Source organism: Arachis hypogaea, chromosome 10 (assembly GCF_003086295.3).
Source record: "Arachis hypogaea cultivar Tifrunner chromosome 10, arahy.Tifrunner.gnm2.J5K5, whole genome shotgun sequence".
In the NCBI taxonomy this organism is placed as follows: domain Eukaryota; kingdom Viridiplantae; phylum Streptophyta; class Magnoliopsida; order Fabales; family Fabaceae; genus Arachis; species Arachis hypogaea.
The window spans coordinates 84,596,156-84,619,115 of record NC_092045.1 but is presented as its reverse complement, the minus strand read 5'-3'; the positions used below and the strand labels follow the sequence as shown (position 1 = coordinate 84,619,115).

General features: G+C 40.5%; 1 non-coding gene across 1 annotated transcript; it reads right to left on the bottom strand.

Annotated features, from left to right (window-relative positions):
• Positions 1 to 11,610: 11,610 nt before the first annotated feature.
• LOC112718710 (small nucleolar RNA R71) lies at positions 11,611 to 11,718 on the bottom strand. Its single transcript, XR_003161037.1, has one exon. It is a non-coding gene; the product is annotated as a small nucleolar RNA R71 (small nucleolar RNA).
• Positions 11,719 to 22,960: the final 11,242 nt, after the last annotated feature.

Sequence of the window (22,960 nt, the reverse complement as noted above, 5' to 3'; positions counted from 1 at the left end):
TCATACTCTGATTCTACAAAATACCTGCCTAAAGCACGTGCTAACGTAAGCATCGGAGTCTCTTGCAGGTGCCACCACCCTCTGGTGATCAAGGATCAGCAGCTCCACCAGATCCAACAAGTCGGACAAGACAGCACCAACCACCACCGCAGATCTCGTCCGAGATCGACCTACAGTTTCAGGTAACCCACGAAGCATTGACATCGTTGCCGGGGACCTGGAAGTCATCCCAATACCATGGCAGACGACCATGACAACGATCACAACTCTGGTTTGGTAGACATAACGCCAAATTAAAACACGGACGCCACCTCTAAAGACACACCTTAAAACAAGGGAGATAAGCAACCCCCAAACACAAAAATTTTGGAAGTTATCCGTGAGCAACAGAATCGCCTTAAACAGCTGGAACAGAAGCTGAACATCAACGGGAAGCCGAAAGAGACCTTCGGAGAGAAACAAGATGACGTTGAAAGCTAGAGGACAAGCTCTTAAAGCTCGAAGGCGATCTCAAAACCAAGATCGCTTGATCCAGTCATGAAGATAGCCCCCACAAAGATTAAGACCCATTCACCAAAGAGATCATGAAAGCTAAAAAGGACTTCAAAGCTCCCGACATGACCTCGTACGACAACACATCGGATCCAAGCCATCACCTCAGCAATTTCAGAAGCAGAATGTATCTCACTGATGCCTCAGACGCCATTCGATGCAAAGCCTTCCTGACTACCCTAACAAAGACAGCAATAAAGTGGTTTGACTGTTTGCCTCCATGTTCCATCACAAGTTTTGACGACTGGTGCACGAAATTGTGATCATCAATGGCGCCATCAACATGGTATGCTCAATTGCAATCTCAACTCTTTATCACAACTTCGCACAACTAACCAGCAAGTGCACTGGGTCGTCCAAGTAATAAACCTTACGCGAGTAAGGGTCGATCCCACGGAGATTGTTGGTATGAAGCAAGCTACGGTCATCTTGTAAATCTCAGTCAGGCGGATTCAAATGGTTATGGAGGATTAATGATTAAAAGATAAATAAAACATAAAGTAAAGATAGAGATACTTATGTAATTCATTGGTGAGAATTTCAGATAAGTGTATGGAGATGCTTTGTCCCTTCTGTCTCTCTGCTTTCCTACTGTCTTCATCCAATCCTTCTTACTCCTTTCCATGGCAAGCTGTATGTTGGGCATCACCGTTGTCAATGGCTACAGTCCCGTCCTCTCAGTGAAAATGTTCAACGTGCTCTGTCACAGCACGGCTAATCATCTGTCGGTTCTCAATCAGGTTGGAATAGAATCTAGTGATTCTTTTGCGTCTGTCACTAACGCCCAGCCTTCAGGAGTTTGAAGCTCGTCACAGTCATTCAATCCTTGAATCCTACTCAGAATACCACAAACAAGGTTTAGACCTTCTAGATTCTCTTGAATGCCACCATCAATTCTAGCTTCTACCACGAAGATTCTGATTAAGGAATCCAAGAGATAAACATTCAAGCCTTGTTTGCTAGTAGAACGGAGGTGGTTGTCAGGCACATGTTCATAAGTGAGAATGATGATGAGCGTCAAATAATCATCACATTCATTATGTTCTTGGGTGCAAATGAATATCTTAGAACAAGAATAAGATGAATTGAATAGAAGGACAGTAGTAATTGCATTAATACTCGAGGTACAGCAGAGCTCCACACCTTAATCTATGGTGTGTAGAAACTCCACCGTTGAAAATACATAAGAACAAGGTCTAGGCATGGCCGAGAGGCCAGCCCCCATGATCTAAGAACTAGACGTCCAAAGAATATCCTAAGATCTAAAGTGATCAAAAGATGAAAAATACAATAGCAAAAGGTCCTATTTGTAGAGAACTAGTAGCTTTAGTAGCTTAGGGTTTACAAAGATGAGTAAATGACATAAAAATCCACTTCCGGGCCCACTTGGTGTGTGCTTGGCTGAGCATTGAAGCTTTCAAGTGTAGAGACTTTTCTTGGAGTTAAACGCCAGCTTTTGTGCCAGTTTGGGCGTTTTACTCCCATTCTTGTGCCAGTTCCAGCGTTTAACGCCAGAATTCTTGAGTTGACTTGGAATGCCTGTTTGGGCCATCAAATCTCGAGCAAAGTATAAACTATTATACATTGCTGGAAAGCCCAGGATGTCTACTTTCTAACGCAATTCAGATCGCGCCAATTGGGCTTCTGTAGCTCCAGAAAATCCACTTCAAGTGCAGGGAAGTCAGAATCCAATAGCATCTGCAGTCCTTTTCAGCCTCTGAATCAGATTTTTGCTCAGGTCCCTCAATTTCAGCCAAAAAATACCTGAAATCACAGAAAAATACACAAACTCATAGTAAAGTCCAGAAATTTTAACTAAAAACTAATAAAAATATAATAAAAACTAACTAAAACATACTAAAAACATACTAAAAACAATGCCAAAAAGCGTATAAATTATCCGCTCATCACAACACCAAACTTAAATTGTTTCTTGTCCCCAAGCAACTGAAAATCAAATAAGATAAAAAGAAGAGAATATGCAATAAATTCCAAAAACATCTATGAAGATCAGTATTAATTAGATGAGCGGGGCTTTTAGCTTTTTGCCTCTGAACAGTTTTGGCATCTCACTCTATCCTTTGAAGTTCAAAATGATTGGTTTCTATAGGAACTCAGAATCCAGATAGTGTTATTGATTCTCTTAGTTAAGTATGATGATTCTTAAACACAGCTACTTTATGAGTCTTGGCCGTGGCTCAAAGCACTCTGTCTTCTAGTATTACCACCGGATACATACATGCCACAGACACATAACTGGGTGAACCTTTTCAGATTGTGACTCAGCTTTGCTAGAGTCCCCACTTAGAGGTGTCCAGGGTTCTTAAGCACACTCTTTTTGCCTTGGATCATGACTTTATTTTTTTTGTATTCACTGCTTTTTCTTGCTTCAAGAATCATTTTTATGATTTTTCAGATCCTCAGTAACATGTCTCCTTTTTTTCATCATTCTTTCAAGAGCCAACATTCATGAACAACAAATTCAAAAGACATATGCACTGTTCAAGCATACATTCAGAAACCAAAAGTATTTCCACCACATCAAAATAATTAATCTGTTATAAAATTCAAAATTCATGTAATTCTTCTCTTTTTCAATTAAGAACATTTTTCATTTACGAAAGGTGATGGATTCATAGGACATTCATAACTTTAAGGCATAGACACTAAGACACTAATGATCATGTAATAAGACACAAACATAGATAAACATAAGCATAAAAATTTGAAAAATAGAAAAATAAAGAACAAGGATATTAAAGAACAGGTCCACCTTAGTGATGGCGGCTTGTTCTTCCTCTTGAAGATCTTATGGAGTGCTTGAACTCCTCAATGTCTCTCCCTTGCCTTTGTTGCTCCTCTCTCATGATTCTTTGATCTTCTCTAATTTCATGGAGGAGAATGGAATGTTCTTGGTGCTCCACCCTTAGTTGTCCCATGTTGGAACTCAATTCTCCTAAGGAGGTGTTGATTTTATCCCAGTAGTTTTGTGGAGGAAAGTGCATCCCTTGAGGCATCTCATAGATTTTATGATGAGTGGGATCTCTTATTTGCTCCATCCTTTTCTTAGTGATGAGCTTGTCCTCATCAATGAGGATGTCTCCCTCTATGTTAATTCCAACTGAATAACAGAGGTGACAAATGAGATGAGGGAAGGCTAACCTTGCTAAGGTAGAGGACTTGTCCGCCACCTTATAAAGTTCTTGGGATATAACCTCATGAACTTTTATTTCCTCTCCAATTATGATGCTATGAATCATGATAGCTCGGTCTATAGTAACTTCGGACCAGTTGCTAGTGGGAATGATTGAGCGTTGGATAAACTCCAGCCATCCCCTAGCCACGGGCTTGAGGTCATGCCTTCTCAATTAAACCGGCTTCCCTCTTGAATCTCTCTTCCATTGAGCGCCCTCTTCACAAATGTCTATGAGTACTTGGTCCAACCTTTGATCAAAGTTGACCCTTCTAGTGTAAGGGTGTTCATCTCCTTGCATCATGGGCAAGTTGGATGCCAACCTTACACTTTCTGGACTAAAATCTAAGCATTTCCCCCGAACCATTGTAAGCCAATTCTTTGGGTCCGGGTTCACACTTTGATCATGGTTCTTGGTGATCCATGCATTGGCATAGAACTCTTGAACCATTAAGATTCCGACTTGTTGAATGGGGTTGGTAAGAACTTCCCAACCTCTTCTTCGGATCTCATGTCGGATCTCTGGATATTCACTCTTTTTGAGTTTGAAAGGGACCTCGGGGATCACCTTCTTCTTGGCCACAACTTCATAGAAGTGCACCCTTGAGATGAATCTCTCCATCTCCCATGACTCGAAGGTGGAAGCTTTTGCCTTCCCTTTCCTCTTTCTAGAGGTTTCTCCGGCCTTAGATGCCATAAATGGTTATGGAAAAACAAAAAGCAATGCTTTTACCATACCAAACTTAGAAGGTTCACTCGTCCTCGAGAAAAAGAAGAAAGAAGAGAGTAGAAGAAGAAGAAATAGAGGAGATGGAGGTGGCTTTATGGTTCGGCCAAGGGGGAGAAGTAGTGTTTAGGTTGTGTGAAAATGAAGGGGTAAAGATGGGTTTATATAGGAGTGGAGAGGGGGTGTATGGTTCGGCCGTTATGGATGGGTTTGGGAGGGAAATTGGTTTGAATTTGAATGGTGAGGTAGGTGGGGTTTTATGAAGGATGGATGTGAGTGGTGAAGAGAATAGTGGGATTTGATAGGTGAGGGGTTTTGGGGAAGAGGTATTGAGGTGATTGGTGAATGGGTGAAGAAGAGAGAGAGTGGTGGGGTAGGTGGGGATCCTGTGGGGTCCACAGATCCTGAGGTGTCAAGAAAAATTCATCCCTGCACCAAGTGGTGAGCAAAAATGCTCCTTCTGCCAATTCTGGCGTTAAACGCCGGGCTGGTGCCCATTTCTAGTGTTTAACGCCAGCTTCTTGCCCCTTCCTGGCATTTAACGCTAGTCTAGTGCCCCTTTCTGGCGTTAAACGCCCAGAATGATGCCAGACTGGGCGTTAAACGCCCATTTGCTGCCCTTACTGGCGTTTAAACGCCAGCAAGTTTTCCTCCAGGGTGTGCTATTTTTCTTTCTATTTTTCATACTGTTTTTGCTTTTTTAATTGATTTTGTGACTTCCCATGATCATCAACCTATAGAAAACATAAAATAACAAAGGAAAATAGATAAATATAACATTGGGTTGCCTCCCAACAAGCACTTCTTTAATGTCAGTAGCTTGACAGTGGGCTCTCATGGAGCCTCACAGATACTCAGAGCAATGTTGGAACCTCCCAATACCAAACTTAGAGTTTCAATGTGGAGGTTCAACACCAAACTTAGAAGTTGGTTGTGGCCTCCCAACACCAAACTTAGAGTTTGATTGTGGAGGCTCTGTTTGACTCTATTTTGAGGAAAGCTCTTCATGCTTCCTCTCCATGGTTACAGAGGGGTATCCTTGAGCCTTAAACACAAAAGATTCTTCATTCACTTGAATGATCAATTCTCCTCTGTCAACATCAATCACAGCCTTTGCTGTGGCTAGGAAGGGTCTGCCAAGGATGATGGATTCATCCATGCACTTCCCAGTCTCTAGGACTATGAAATCAGCAGGGATGTAATGGTCTTCAACTTTTACTAGAACATCCTCTACAAGTCCATAAGCTTGTTTTCTTGAATTGTCTGCTATCTCTAGTGAGATTCTTGCAGCTTGCACCTCAAAGATCCCTAGCTTCTCCATTACAGAGAGAGGCATGAGGTTTATGCTTGACCCTAGGTCACACAGAGCCTTCTCAAAGGTCATGGTGCCTATGGTACAAGGTATTAAGAACTTCCCAGGGTCCTGTCTCTTTTGAGGTAATTTCTGCCTAGACAAGTCATCCAGTTCTTTGGTGAGCAAAGGGGGTTCATCCTCCCAAGTCTCATTACCAAATAACTTGTCATTTAGCTTCATGATTGCTCCAAGGTACTTAGCAACTTGCTCTTCAGTGACATCTTCATCCTCTTTAGAGGAAGAATACTCATCAGAGCTCATGAATGGCAGAAGTAAATCCAATGGAATCTCTATAGTCTCAGTGTGAGCCTCAGATTCCCATGGTTCCTCATTAGGGAACTCATTGGAGGCCAGTGGACGTCCATTGAGGTCTTCCTCAGTGGCGCTCACTACCTCTTCCTCCTCTCCAAATTCGGCCATGTTGATGGCCTTACACTCTCCTTTTGGATTCTCTTCTGTATTGCTTGGAAGAGTGCTAGGAGGAAGTTCAGTAACTTTCGTACTCAGCTGACCCACTTGTGCCTCCAAGTTTCTAATGGAAGACCTTATTTCAGTCATGAAACTTTGAGTGGTTTTGATTAGATCAGAGACCATGGTTGCTAGAGTGGCTCTGCTTAGAATTCTCTGTCTGTTGCTGAGAAGATGATGGAAAAGGCTTGCCACTGCTAAACCTGTTTCTTCCACCATTATTATTATTGAAACCTTGTTGAGGTCTCTGTTGATCCTTCCATGAGAGATTTAGATTATTTCTCCATGAAGGATTATAGGTGTTTCCATAGGGTTCTCCCATGTAATTTACCTCTTCCATTGATGGGTTCTCAGGATCATAAGCTTCGTCTTTAGATGAAGCGTCCTTACTACTGCCTGGTGCAGCTTGCATTCCAGACAGACTTTGAGAAATCATATTGACTTGTTGAGTCAATATTTTGTTCTGAGCCAGTATGGCATTCAGAGTATCAATCTCAAGAACTCCTTTCTTCTGATTCGTCCCATTGTTCACAGGATTCCTTTCAGAAGTGTACATGAATTGGTTATTTGAAACCATTTCAATGAGTTCTTGAGCTTCTGCAGGCGTCTTCTTCAGATGAAGAAATCCTTCAGCAGAGCTGTCCAATGACATCTTAGATAGTTCAGATAGACCATCATAGAAGATACCTATGATGCTCCATTCAGAAAGCATGTCAGAAAGACACTTTTTGATCAATTGTTTGTATCTTTCCCAAGCTTCATAGTGGGATTCTCCTTCCTTCTGTCTGAAGGTTTGGACTTCCACTCTAAGCTTACTCAATTTTTGAGGTGGAAAGAACTTTGCCAAGAAGGCAATGACTAGCTTTTCCCAAGAGTTCAGGCTTTCTTTATGTTGTGAGTCCAACCATATCCTAGCTTTGTCTCTTACAGCAAAAGGGAATAGCATAAGTCTGTAGACCTCAGAGTCAACCCCATTGGTCTTGACAGTGTCACAGATTTGCAAGAATTCAGTTAAAAACTGATGAGGATCTTCCAACGGAAGTCCATGGAACTTGCAATTCTGTTGCATTAGAGAAACTAATTGAGGCTTAAGCTCAAAGTTGTTTGCTCCAATGGCAGGGATAGAGATGCTTCTCCCATAGAAGTCGGGAGTAGGTGCAGTAAAGTCACCCAGCACCTTCCTTGCATTGTTGGCATTGTTGTTGTTTTCGGCTGCCATGTCTTCTTCTTTGAAGATTTCTGTTAGGTCCCCTCCAGAGAGTTGTGCTTTAGCTTCTCTTAGCTTTCGCTTCAAGGTCCTTTCAGGTTCAGGGTCAGCCTCAACAAGAATGCTTTTGTCTTTGCTCCTGCTCATATGAAAGAGGAGAGAACAAGAAACTATAGAATCCTCTATGTCACAGTATAGAGATTCCTTGAGGTGTCAGAGGAAAAAAATAGAAGGAAGAGTTAGAAGAATTCGAACTTATCAAGAAAGATAGAGTTCGAATTGTGCATTGAGGAGGAGTGTTAGTCCATAAATAGAAGGATGTGATAAGTGATGAGCGGATAATTTATACGCTTTTTGGCATTGTTTTTAGTATGTTTTTAGTATGATCTAGTTAGTTTTTAGTATATTTTTATTATTTTTTAGTTAAAATTCACTTTTCTGGGCTTTACTATGAGTTTGTGTGTTTTTCTGTGATTTCAGGTATTTTCTGGCTGAAATTGAGGGACCTGAGCAAAAATCTTATTCAGAGACTAAAAAGGACTGCAGATGCTGTTGGATTCTGACCTCCCTGCACTCGAAGTGGATTTTCTGGAGCTACAGAAGCCCAATTGGCGTGCTCTCAACGGCGTTGAAAAGTAGACATCCTGGGCTTTCCATCAATATATGATAGTCCATACTTTGCCCAAGATTTGATGGCCCAAACCGGCGTTCAAAGTCACCCTCAGAATTCCCAGCGTTAAACGCCGGAACTGGCACCAAAGTGGGAGTTAAACGCCCAAACTGGCACAAAAGCTGGCGTTTAACTCCAAGAGAAGTCTCTACACGAAAATGCTTCAATGCTCAGCCCAAGCACACACCAAGTGGGCCCAGAAGTGGATTTTTATGTCATTTACTCATCTTTGTACACCCTAGGCTACTAGTTCTCTATATATAGGACCTTTTACTATTGTATTTTCATCTTTTGATCTTTGGAATCTTTTGATCTTTAGATGTTTTGATCATTGGGAGGATGGCCATTCGGCCATGCCTAGACCTTGTTCTTATGTATTTTCAACGGTGGAGTTTCTACACACCATAGATTAAGGTGTGGAGCTCTGCTGTACCTCGAGTATTAATGCAATTACTATTGTTCTTCTATTCAATTCCGCTTGTTCTTGTTCTAAGATATCACTTGTTCTTCAACTTGATGAATGTGATGATCCGTGACACTCATCATCATTCTCACCTATGAACGTGTGCCTGACAACCACCTTCGTTCTACCTTAGATTGGGTGGATATCTCTTGGATTCTTTAACCGGAATCTTCGTGGTATAAGCTAGAACTGATGGCGGCATTCAAGAGAATCCGGAAGGTCTAAACCTTGTCTGTGGTATTCTGAGTAGGATTCAATGATTGAATGACTGTGACGAGCTTCAAACTCCTGAGGGCGGGGCGTTAGTGACAGACGCAAAAGAATCACTGGATTCTATTCCGGCCTGATTGAGAACCGACAGATGGATAGCCGTGCCGTGACAGGGTGCGTTGAACATTTCCACTGAGAGGATGGGAGGTAGCCACTGACAACGGTGAAACCCTTGCATACAGCTTGCCATGGAAAGGAGCAAGAAGGATTGGATGAAGACAGTAGAAAAGCAGAGAGACGGAAGGGACCAAGCATCTTCATACGCTTATCTGAAATTCCTACCAATGAATTACATAAGTATCTCTATCTTTATCTTTATGTTTTATTCGTATATCACCCATAACCATTTGAGTTTTCCTGACTAAGATTTACAAGGTGACCATAGCTTGCTTCATACCAACAATCTCTGTGGGATCGACCCTTACTCGCGTAAGGTTTATTACTTGGACGACCCAGTACACTTGCTGGTTAGTTGTGCGAAGTTGTGATAAAGAAGTGAGATTACAATTGAGCGTACCATGTTGATGGCGCCATTGATGATCACAATTTCGTGCACCAAGTTTTTGGTGCCGTTGCCGGGGATTGTTCGAGTTTTCGGCAAGCTTTTGGTCCGGTAACAACAGTGCCAAATTTCTGATCCGGCAACAGCACCAAGTTTTTGGCGCCGTTGCTGGGGATTGTTCGAGTATGGACAACTGACGGTCCATCTTGTTGCTTAGATTAGGTATTTTTTTTAGAGTTCTTAAGAATGAATTCTAGTGTTTCAAGGTGATGTTCTTATCATCACCAAAGCTGATTGATCTTCATCAATTTAGCTCTTGAATGCAATGTTCTGCTGAAGCTTGGCTAGCCATGTCTAATTTCTTTAAACTGAAGCTTTAGACTAACATTGCATGATTCCTGGAATTCTCATTAAGAATTTTGATACCTTTATTTTCTTTTCCACTTAATTTTCGAAAAAGCACAAAAAAAAAATTTACAAAATCATAAAACCCAAAAAATTTCTTGTTTAAGTCTAGAGTCTCATGTTAAGTTTAGTGTCAATTGCATGTTTTTGTTCTTTTTGCATTCATGCATGTGTCTTCACTAATCTTCAAGTAATTCTTGATGATTTTCTTGCTCTAATCTTTGAATTCTCTTGACTTGAGTGTTTTGTTGAGTCTCATATGCATTCTCATATTGTTAGTGTCAGCAGTATACAAACTGCTAAGTTTAGAGTCTTGCATGCATTGTTATTTGATTTTAGTTGCATTTTGATTATTCCTCATTATTAAAAATCCAAAAATATTTTTAATTTGTGTCTTTTCAAGTCAATAATACAGAGAATTGAAGATTCAGAACATACTGCAGAGGAATTACACAGAAAAAGCTGGGCGTTCAAAATGCCCAGTAAAGAAGACAGACTGGCGTTTAAACGCCAGCCAGGGTACCTGGCTGGGCGTTTAACGCCCAAAAGGGTAGAGTTTTGGGCGTTAAATGCCAGAATGTGCACCATTCTGGGCGTTTAACACCAGGATGGCACAGGAGGGAAGATTCTGTTTTTAATGCAAATTTTTTTTTAAGTTTTCAAAATTTTTCAAAATCAAATCTTTTTCAAATCATATCTTTTCAATCAAATCTTTTTCAAAATCAATTTCTTTCTTTTTTCAAAGATACTTGCTATCAATTAATGATTTGATTCAATAATTCAAGTATGTTGCCTTTTCTGTTGAGAAAGGTTTAATGTTTGAATCATATCTTTTCTTGTTAGCCAAGTTATTAATTTTTAAAATCAAATTTTTTAAAATGTTTTTCAAATCATATCTTCTTAATCACATCTTTTTCAAAATAGTTTTCAATCATATCTTTTTAATTTCTAATTTCAAAATCTTTTTCAAAAATCACTTAATTTCTTTCTCAATCATGGTTTTCGAAAATCAATTAGTGTTTTTCAAAATGTTTTCAAAATCTTTTACTTAATTTTCAAAAATTACTTCCCCTCTTCTCACATCCTTCTATTTATGGACTAACACTATTCCTCAATGAACAATTCGAACTCCATCTCTCTTGATAAGTTCGAATTCTTCCACTTCTGCCTTCCATTTTTCTTTTCCTCTGACACCTCAAGGAATCTCTATGCTGTGACATAGAGGACTCCATATTTCCTTGTTTTCTTCTCTTTCATATGAGCAGGAGCAAAGACAAAAGCATTCTTGTTGAGGCTGACCCTGAACCTGAAAGGACCTTGAAGCGAAAGCTAAGAGAAGCTAAGGCACAATTCTCTGTAGAGGACCTAACTGAATTCTTCAAAGAAGAAGAACACATGGCAGCCGAAAACAACAACAATGCCAACAATGCAAGGAAGGTGCTGGGTGACTTTACTGCACCTACTCCCGACTTCTATGGGAGAAGCATCTCTATCCCTGCCATTGGAGCAAACAACTTTGAGCTTAAGCCTCAATTAGTTTCTCTAATGCAACAGAATTGCAAGTTCCATGGACTTCCATTGGAAGATCCTCATCAGTTTTTAGCTGAATTCTTGCAAATCTGTGACACTGTCAAAACTAATGGGGTTGACCTTGAGGTCTACAGACTTATGCTGTTCCCTTTTGCTGTAAGAGACAGAGCTAGAATATGGTTGGACTCACAACCTAAAGAAAGCCTGAACTCTTGGGAAAAGCTAGTCAATGCCTTCTTGGCAAAGTTCTTTCACCTCAAAAATTGGGTAAGCTTAGAGTGGAAGTCCAAACCTTCAGACAGAAGGAAGGAGAATCCCTCTATGAAGCTTGGGAAAGATACAAACAATTGATCAGAAAGTGTCCCTCTGATATGCTTTCTGAATGGAGCATCATAGGTATTTTCTATGATGGTCTCTCTGAACTGTCCAAGATGTCTTTGGATAGCTCTGCTGGAGGATCTCTTCATCTGAAGAAGACGCCTACAGAAGCTCAAGAACTAATTGAAATGGTTGCAAATAACCAATTCATGTACACTTCTGAAAGAAATCCTGTAAACAATGGGACAAATCAGAAGAAAGGAGTTCTTGAGATTGACACTCTGAATGCCATATTGGCTCAGAATAAAATATTGACTCAGCAAGTCAATATGATTTCTCAAAGTCTGTCTGGAATGCAAAATGCACCAGGTAGTACTAAGGAAGCTTCATCTGAAGAAGAAGCTTATGATCCTGAGAACCCTTCAATGGAAGAGGTGAATTACATGGGAGAACCCTATGGAAACACCTATAATCTTTCATGGAGAAATCATCCAAATCTTTCATGGAAGGATCAACAGAGACCTCAACAAGGTTTCAACAATAACAATGGTGGAAGAAACAGGTTTAGCAATAGCAAGCCTTTTCCATCATCTTCTCAGCAACAGATAGAGAATTCTAAGCAGAACCACTCTGACTTAGCAACCATGGTCTCTGATCTAATCAAAACCACTCAAAGTTTCATGACTGAAACAAGGTCCTCTATTAGAAACTTGGAGGGACAAGTGGGTCAGCTGGGTAAGAAAATTACTGAACTCCCTCCTAGTACTCTTCCAAGCAATACAGAAGAAAATCCAAAAGGAGAGTGCAAGGCCATCAACATGGCCGAATTTGGAGAGGAGGAAGAGGCAGTGAACGCCACTGAGGAAGACCTCAATGGACGTGCACTGGCCTCCAATGAGTTCCCCAAAGAGGAACCATGGGAATCTGAGGCTCAAAATGAGACCATAGAGATTCCATTGGACTTACTTCTGCCATTCATGAGCTCTGATGAGTATTCCTCCTCTGAAGAGGATGAGTATGTCACTGAAGAGCAAGTTGCTAAATACCTTGGAGCAATCATGAAGCTAAATGACAAGTTATTTGGAAATGAGACTTAGGAGGATGAACCCCCTTTGCTCACCAAAGAACTGGATGACTTCTCTAGGCAGAAATTATCTCAAAAGAGACAGGATCCTGGGAAGTTTTCAATACCTTGTGCCATAGGCACCATGACCTTCAAAAAGGCCTTGTGTGACCTAGGGTCAAGTGTAAACCTCATGCCTCTCTCTGTAATGGAGAAGCTAGGGATCTTTGAGGTGCAAGCTGCAAGAATCTCACTAGAGATAGCAGACAATTCAAGAAAACAAGCTTATGGACTTGTAGAGGATGTTCTGGTAAAAGTTGAAGACCATTACATCCCTGCTGATTTCATAGTCCTAGAGACTGGGAAGTGCATGGATGAATCCATCATCCTTGGCAGACCCTTCCTAGCCACAGCAAAGGCTGTGATTAATATTGATAGAGGAGAATTGATCATTCAAGTGAATAAAGAATCCTTTGTGTTTAAGGCTCAAGGATGTCCCTCTGTCACCATGGAGAGGAAGCATGAAGAGCTTCTCTCAAAACAGAGCCAAACAGAGCCCCCACAGTCAAACTCTAAGTTTGGTATTGGGAGGCCACAACCAACTTCTAAGTTTGGTGTTGAACCCCCACATTCAAACTCTAAGTTTGGTGTTGGGAGGTTCCAACATTGCTCTGAGTATCTGTGAGGCTCCATGAGAGCCCACTGTCAAGCTAATGACATTAAAGAAGCGCTTGTTGGGAGGCAACCCAATGTTATATTTTATCTATTTTTCTTTGTTATTTTATGTTTTCTGTAGGTTGATGATCATGAGAAGTCACAAAATCAATTGAAAAAGCAAAAACAGAAAGAAAAACAGAACGAAAAATAGCACACCCTGGAGGAAGAACCTGCTGGCGTTTAAACGCCAGTAAGGCTAGCAGATGGGCGTTTAACGCCCAGTCTGGCACCGTTCTGGGTGTTTAACGCCAGAAAGGGGCACCAGACTGGCGTTAAACGCCAGTAAAGGGCAAGAACTTGGCGTTAAACGCCAGAAATGGGCACCAGCCCGGCGTTTAACGCCAGAATTGGCACAAAGAGCAATTTTGCTTGCCACTTGGTGCAGGGATGACTTTTCCTTGACACCTCAGGATCTGTGGACCCCACAGGATCCCCACCTACCCCACCACTATCTCTCTTCTTCACCCATTCACCAATCACCTCAACACCTCTTCCCCAAAAACCCTTCACCTATCAAATCCCATCTTTCTCTTCACCACTCACATCCATCCTTCATAAAACCCCACCTACCCCACCATTCAAATTCAAACCACTTTAACCTCCCAAACTCACCCATACATGACCGAACCATAACCCCACCACTCCTATATAAACCCTTCTTCACTCCTTCATTTTCACACAACCTAAACACAAATTCTTCCCCCCTTTGGCCGAACCACAAAGCCATCTCCATCTCCTTCATTTCTTCTTCTTCTACTCTCTTCTTTCTTCTTTTGCTCGAGGACGAGCAAACCTTTTAAGTTTGGTGTGGTAAAAGCATTGCTTTTTGTTTTTCCATAACCATTTATGGCATCCAAGGCCGGAGAAACCTCTAGAAAGAGGAAAGGGAAGGCAAAAGCTTCCACCTCCGAGTCATGGGAGATGGAGAGATTCATCTCAAGGGTGCATCAAGGCCACTTCTATGAAGTTGTGGCCTTGAAGAAGGTGATCCTCGAGGTCCCTTTTTCACTCAAAAAGAGTGAATATTCGGAGATCCGACATGAGATCCGAAGAAGAGGTTGGGAAGTTCTTACCAACCCCATTCAACAAGTCGGAATCTTGATGGTTCAAGAGTTCTATGCCAATGCATGGATCACCAAGAACCATGATCAAAGTGTGAACCCAGACCCAAAGAATTGGCTTACTATGGTTCGGGGGAAATACTTGGATTTTAGTCCAAAAAATGTAAGGTTGGCATTCAACTTGCCCATGATGCAAGGAGATGAACACCCTTACACTAGAAGGGTCAACTTTGATCAAAGGTTGGACCAAGTCCTCACAGTCATTTGTGAAGAGGGCGCCCAATGGAAGAGAGATTCAAGAGGGAAGCCGGTTCAATTGAGAAGTCATGACCTCAAGCCCGTGGCTAGGGGATGGTTGGAGTTTATCCAACGCTCAATCATTCCCACTAGCAACCGGTCCGAAGTTACTATAGACCGGGCTATCATGATTCATAGCATCATGATTGGAGAAGAAGTTCATGAGGTTATATCCCAAGAACTTTATAAGGCGGCGGACAAGTCCTCTACCTTGGCAAGGTTAGCCTTTCCTTATCTCATTTGTCACCTCTGTTATTCAGTTGGAGTTGACATAGAGGGAGACATCCCCATTGATGAGGACAAGCCCATTACTAAGAAGAGGATGGAGCAAACAAGAGACCCATCTCATCATCAAATCCCTGAGATGCCTCAAGGGATGCACTTTCCTCCACAAAACTATTGGGAGCAACTAAACACCTCCCTAGGAGAATTGAGTTCCAACATGGGACAACTAAGGGTGGAGCACCAAGAGCATTCCATCCTCCTCCATGAAATTAGAGAAGATCAAAGAATCATGAGAGAGGAGCAACAAAGACAAGGAAGGGACATTGAGGAGCTCAAACACTCCATAGGATCTTCAAGAGGAAGAACAAGTCGTCATCACTAAGGTGGACCCGTTCTTTAATTTCCTTGTTCTTTATTTTTCTGTTTTTCAAAAATTATGCTTGTGTTTATTTATGTTTGTGTCTTGTGATCATTAGTGTCTTAGTGTCTATGCCTTAAAGTTATGAATGTCCTATGAATCCATCACCTTTCTTGAATGAAAAATGTTCTTAATTGAAAAAGAGAAGAATTGCATGAATTTTGAATTTTATAACAGTTTAATTATTTTGATGTGGTGGCAATATTTTTGTTTTCTGAATGTATGCTTAAACAGTGCATATGTCTTTTGAATTTGTGGTTCATGAATGTTGGCTCTTGAAAGAATGATGAAAAAGGAGACATGTTACTGAGGATCTGAAAAATCATAAAAATGATTCTTGAAGCAAGAAAAAGCAGTGAATACAAAAAAAAATTTCGAAAAAAAAGAGAGAAAGAAAAAAAAAAGAGAAAAAGAAAGAAAAAGAAAGAAAAAGAAAGAAATAAAGTTGTGATCCAAGGCAAAAAGAGTGTGCTTAAGAACCCTGGACACCTCTAGTTGGGGACTCTAGCAAAGCTGAGTCACAATTTGAAAAGGTTCACCCGATTATGTGTCTGTGGCATGTATGTATCTGGTGGTAATACTGGAAGACAGAGTGCTTTGGGCCACGGCCAAGACTCAATAAGTAGCTGTGTTCAAGAATCATCATACTTAACTAGGAGAATCAATGACACTATCTGGATTCTGAGTTCCTAAAGAAGCCAATCATTCTGAATTTCAAAGGATAGAGTGAGATGCCAAAACTATTCAGAGGCAAAAAGCTAAAAGCCCCGCTCATCTAATTAATACTGATCTTCATAGATGTTTTTGGAATTCATTGCATATTCTCTTTTTTTATCTTGTTTGATTTTCAGTTGCTTGGGGACAAGCAACAATTTAAGTTTGGTGTTGTGATGAGCGGATAATTTATACGCTTTTTGGCATTATTTTTAGTATGTTTTTAGTATGATCTAGTTAGTTTTTAGTATATTTTTATTAGTTTTTAGTTAAAATTCACTTTTCTGGGCTTTACTATGAGTTTGTGTGTTTTTCTGTGATTTCAGGTATTTTCTGGCTGAAATTGAGGGACCTGAGCAAAAATCTGATTCAGAGACTAAAAAGGACTGCAGATGCTGTTGGATTCTGACCTCCCTGCACTCGAAGTGGATTTTCTGGAGCTACAGAAGCCCAATTGGTGCGCTCTCAACAGCGTTGGAAAGTAGATGGTGGACGAAATTGTGATCACTATTCTTTAAGTTGTATGAAATCATTATTGTGGCACCAGTTGTTATCACAACTCCGTTCAACTAACCAGCAAGTGTACTGGGTCGTCCAAGTAATAAACCTTACGTGAGTAAGGGTCGATCCCACAGAGATTGTTGGTATGAAGCAAGCTATGGTCACCTTGCAAATCTCAGTTAGGCAGATTAAATTGGTTTATGGTTTTTCGAAAATAAAAATAGAAAATAGATTATAAAAGGGATAGAACACTTATGCAGATTCATTGGTGGGAATTTCAGATAAGCGAGTGGAGATGCTGCATGGCTCACGGACGCCTGCTCTCCTACTGCTTCTACTCAATCCTTCTTACTCCTTTCCATGGCAAGCTGTGTATAGGGGTTCACCATCAGCGGTGGCTACTTTCAATCCTCTCGGGAAAATGATCCTATGCGGCTGTCACTCGCACGGCTAATCGTCTGGAGGCATCACCCATGGTTGATGGCTACATCCCATCCTCGCAGTGAAAACTAATGCTCACGCACTCTGTCACAGTACAGCTAATCACTGGTTGGTTTTTGCGCCCACTGGAATAGAATCCCTTGATTCTTTTGCGTCTGTCACTAACGCCCAGCACTTGCAAGTTTGAAGCACGTCACAGTCATTCATTACCGGAATCCTACTCGGAATACCACAGACAAGGTTAGACTTTCCGGATTCCCAGGATCCTACTCGGAATACCACAGACAAGGTGAGACTTTTCGGATCCTCATAAATGCCGCCATCTATCTAGCTTATACCACGAAGATTCTGTTGGGGAATCTAAGAGATACACATTCAAGCTCTGTTGCATGTAGAACGGAAGTGGTTGTCAATCACGTGCGTTCATAAGTGAGAATGATAATGAGGGTTACTTATCATCACATTCATCATGTTCTTGGGTACGAATGAATATCTTAGAATAAGAATAAGAGAGATTTGAATAAAAGAAAATAGACTTTCATTAATACTTGAGGTACAGCAGAGCTCCACACCCTTAATCTATGGTGTGCAGAAACTCCACCGTTGAAAATACATAAGTAAAAGAGGTTCAGGCATGGCCGAATGGCCAGCCCCCCCTAACGTGATCAATAGTCTCCTAGGATGAAGAATAAAACAAAACTGAGACCAAAGATGTCTAATACAATAGATAAATGTCCAATATATACTAGACTAGCTCCTAGGGTTTACATGAGTAAGTAATTGATGCATAAATCCACTTCCGGGGCCCACTTGGTGTATGCTTGGGCTGAGCTTGATCAATCCACGAGCTGAGGCTTCTCTTGGAGTTGAACTCCGCGTTATGACGTGTTTTGGGCGTTCAACTCCGAATCATGACGTTTTTCTGGCGTTTAACTCCAGACAGCAGCATGAACTTGGCGTTCAATGCCAAGTTACGTCGTCATTCTTCGAATAAAGTATGGACTATTATATATTGCTGGAAAGCTCTGGATGTCTACTTTCCAACGCCGTTGAGAGCGCGCCAATTGGAGTTCTGTAGCTCCAGAAAATCTATTTTGAGTGCAGGGAGGTCAGATTCCAACAGCATCAGCAGTCCTTTTGTCAGCCTTCTTCAGAGTTTTGCTCAAATCCCTCAATTTCAGCCAGAATTTACCTGAAATCACAGAAAAACACACAAACTCATAGTAGAATCCAGAAATGTGAATTTAACATAAAAACTAATGAAAACATCCCTAAAAGTAGCTCAAACTTACTAAAAACTATATAAAAACAATGCCAAAAAGCGTATAAATTATCCGCTCATCAGTAGACATCCTGGGCTTTCCAGCAATATTTGATAGTCCATACTTTGCCCACGATTTGATGGCCCAAACCGGCGTTCAAAGTCACCCTCAGAATTCCCAGCGTTAAACGCCGGAACTTGCACCAAAGTGGGAGTTAAACGCCCAAACTGGCACAAAAGCTGGCGTTTAACTCCAAGAGAAGTCTCTACACGAAAATGCTTCAATGCTCAGCCCAAGCACACACCAAGTGGGCCCGGAAGTGGATTTTTATGTCATTTAGTCATCTCTGTACACCTTAGGCTACTAGTTCTCTATATATAGGACCTTTTACTATTGTATTTTCATCTTCTGATCTTTGGAATCTTTTGATCTTTAGATCTTTTGATCATTGGGAGGCTGGCCATTCGGCCATGCCTAGACCTTGTTCTTATGTATTTTCAACGGTGGAGTTTCTACACACCATAGATTAAGGTGTGGAGCTCTGTTGTACCTCGAGTATTAATGCAATTACTATTGTTCTTCTATTCAATTCCGCTTGTTCTTGTTCTAAGATATCACTTGTTCTTCAACTTGATGAATGTGATGATCCGTGACACTCATCATCATTCTCACCTATGAACGTGTGCCTGACAACCACCTCCGTTCTACCTTAGATTGGGTGGATATCTCTTGGATTCTTTAACCGGAATCTTCGTGGTATAAGCTAGAACTGATGGCGGCATTCAAGAGAATCCGGAAGGTCTAAACCATGTCTGTGGTATTCTGAGTAGGATTCAATAATTGAATGACTGTGACGAGCTTCAAACTCCTGAGGGCGGGGCGTTAGTGACAGACGCAAAAGAATCACTGGATTCTATTCCGGCCTAATTGAGAACCGACAGATGGATAGTCGTGCCGTGACAGGGTGCGTTGAACATTTCCACTGAGAGGATGGGAGGTAGCCACTGACAACGGTGAAACCCTTGCATACAGCTTGCCATGGAAAGGAGCAAGAAGGATTGGATGAAGACAGTAGGAAAGCAGAGAGACGGAAGGGACCAAGCATCTTCATACGCTTATCTGAAATTCCTACCAATGAATTACATAAGTATCTCTATCTTTATCTTTATGTTTTATTCGTATATCACCCATAACCATTTGAGTTTGCCTGACTAAGATTTACAAGGTGACCATAGCTTGCTTCATACCAACAATCTCTGTGGGATCGACCCTTACTCGCGTAAGGTTTATTACTTGGACGACCCAGTACACTTGCTGGTTAGTTGTGCGAAGTTATGATAAAGAAGTGAGATTACAATTGAGCGTACCATGTTGATGGCGCCATTGATGATCACAATTTCGTGCACCAATAAGAGGGGAAGAAATTTTCGAAAATAAATTAAAAAGATTTTAAAAACATTTCGAAAAATTGAAGAATGATTTTCGAAAAATATGATTGGGAAAGAAATAAAGTGATTTTTGAAAAAGACTTTGAAATTAGAAATAAAAAAGATATGATTGAAAACTATTTTGAAAAAGATGTGATTAACAAGATATAATTGAGAAGATATGATTTGAAAAACAATTTAAAAAGATTTGATTTTTAAAATTAATGACTTGGCTAACAAGAAATTTAAAAGATATGATTCAGACATCAAACCTTTCTCAAAAGAAAAGGCAACACACTTGAAATGTTGAATCAAATCATTAATTATTTAGCAAGTATTTTTGAAAAGTGGAAAGAAATTGATTTTGAAAATATATGATTGGAAAGATATGATTTGAAAAAGATTTAATTTTGAAAAATTATGAAAACTTGAAAAAATTTGCATTAAAAACAAAATCTTCCCTCTTGTGCCATCCTGGCATTAAACGCGCAGAATGGTATACATTCTGGCATTTAACGCCCAAAATGATACCCTTTTGGGCATTAAACGCCCAGCCAGGTATCCTGGCTGGCGTTTAAACGCCAGTTTTCCTTCCTCACTGGGCATTTTGAACTCCCAGCTTTTTCTGTGTAATTCCTCTGCTGTATGTTCTGAATCTTCAATTCTCTGTATTATTGACTTGAAAAGACACAAATTAAAATTTTTTTATTTTTAATAATGAGGGATAATCAAAATGAAACTAAGATCAAATAAACAATGCATGCAAGACACCAAACTTAGAAGTTTGTATACTACTGACACTAACAAATTGAGAATGCATATGAGAAACAACAAAACACTCAAGACAAGAGAATTTAAAGATCAGAGCAATGAAATCATCAAAAACAACTTGAAAATCAATGAAGACACATGACTGAATTCGAAAAATGCAGGAAAAACAGAAACATGCAATTGACACCAAACTTTAAATGAGACACTAGACTCAAACAAGAAACATAGAAATATTTTTGATTTTAGGATTTTATAATTTTTTTGGATTTTTCGAAAATTGAGTGGAAAAGAAAAAATAAAGGATTCAAAATTCTTAATGAGAATTCCAGGAATCATGCAATGTTAGTCTAAAGCTTTAGTCTAGCTTCAGCAGCACATTACATTCAATAGCTAAATTGATGAAAATCAATCAGCTTTGGTGATGATAAAAACATCACCTTGAAACTCTAGAATTCATTCTTAAAAATTCTGAAGAAAAATACCTAATCTAAGCAACAAGATGAACCGTCAGTTGTCCAAACTCAAACAATCCCCGGCAACGGCGCCAAAAACTTGGTGCACGAAATTGTGATCATCAATGGCGCCATCAACATGGTACGCTCAATTGCAATCTCAACTCTTTATCACAACTTCGCACAACTAACCAGCAAGTGCACTGGGTCGTCCAAGTAATAAACCTTACGCGAGTAAGGGTCGATCCCACGGAGATTGTTGGTATGAAGCAAGCTATGGTCATCTTGTAAATCTCAGTCAGGCGGATTCAAATGGTTATGGAGGATTAATGATTAAAAGTTAAATAAAACATAAAGTAAAGATAGAGATACTTATGTAATTCATTGGTGAGAATTTCAGATAAGCGTATGGAGATGCTTTGTCCCTTCCGTCTCTCTACTTTCCTACTGTCTTCATCCAATCCTTCTTACTCCTTTCCATGGCAAGCTGTATGTTGGGCATCACCGTTGTCAATGGCTACAGTCCCGTCCTCTCAGTGAAAATATTCAACGCGCTCTGTCATAGCACGGCTAATCATCTATCGGTTCTCAATCAGGTTGGAATAGAATCTAGTGATTCTTTTGCGTCTGTCACTAACGCCCAGCCTTCAGGAGTTTGAAGCTCGTCACAGTCATTCAATCCTCGAATCCTACTCAGAATACCACAAACAAGGTTTAGACCTTCCAGATTCTCTTGAATGCCGCCATCAATTCTAGCTTATACCACGAAGATTCTAATTAAAGAATCCAAGAGATAAACATTCAAGCCTTGTTTGCTAGTAGAACGGAGGTGGTTGTCAGGCACGTGTTCATAAGTGAGAATGATGATGAGCGTCACATAATCATCACATTCATCATGTTCCTGGGTACAAATGAATATCTTAGAACAAGAATAAGCTGAATTGAATAGAAGAACAGTAGTAATTGCATTAATACTCGAGGTACAGCAGAGCTCCACACCTTAATCTTTGGTGTGTAGAAACTCCACCGTTGAAAATACATAAGAACAAGGTCTAGGCATGGCCGAGAGGCCAGCCCCCATGATCTAAGAACTAGACGTCCAAAGATGATCCTAAGATCTAAAGTGATCAAAAGATGAAAAACACAATAGCAAAAGGTCCTAGTTGTAGAGAACTAGTAGCTTTAGTAGCTTAGGGTTTACAAAGATGAGTAAATGACATAAAAATCCACTTCCGGGCCCACTTGGTGTGTGCTTGGGCTGAGCATTGAAGCTTTCAAGTGTAGAGACTTTTCTTGGAGTTAAACGCCAGCTTTTGTGCCAGTTTGGGTGTTTAACTCCCATTCTTGTGCCAGTTCCAGCGTTTAACGCCAGAATTCATGAGCTGACTTGGAACGCCTGTTTGGGCCATCAAATCTCGGGCAAAGTATGGACTATTATACATTGCTGGAAAGCCCAGGATGTCTACTTTCCAACGCAATTGAGAGCGCCCAATTGAGCTTCTGTAGCTCCAGAAAATTCACTTCGAGTGCAGGGAGGTCAGAATCGAACAGCATCTGCAGTCCTTTTCAGCCTCTGAATCAGATTTTTGCTCAGGTCCCTCAATTTCAGCCAGAAAATATCTGAAATCACAGAAAAACACACAAACTCATAGTAAAGTCCAGAAAAGTGAATTTTAACTAAAAACTAATAAAAATGTAATAAAAACTAACTAAAACATACTATAAACATACTAAAAATAATGCCAAAAAGTGTATAAATTATCCGCTCATCAACGACCTTGCTAAAAAGTTCCTCGCCAGGTTCTCCATCCAGAAGGATAAAGCCAAACATGCTCCAAGTTTGTTGGGAATCAAACAAGGAGATCGGAAAAGCCTTCGCAGCTACATGGAAAGATTCAACAAAGCATGCCTTGACATACAAAGTCTTCTAACAGAAGCGGCCATCATAGGAC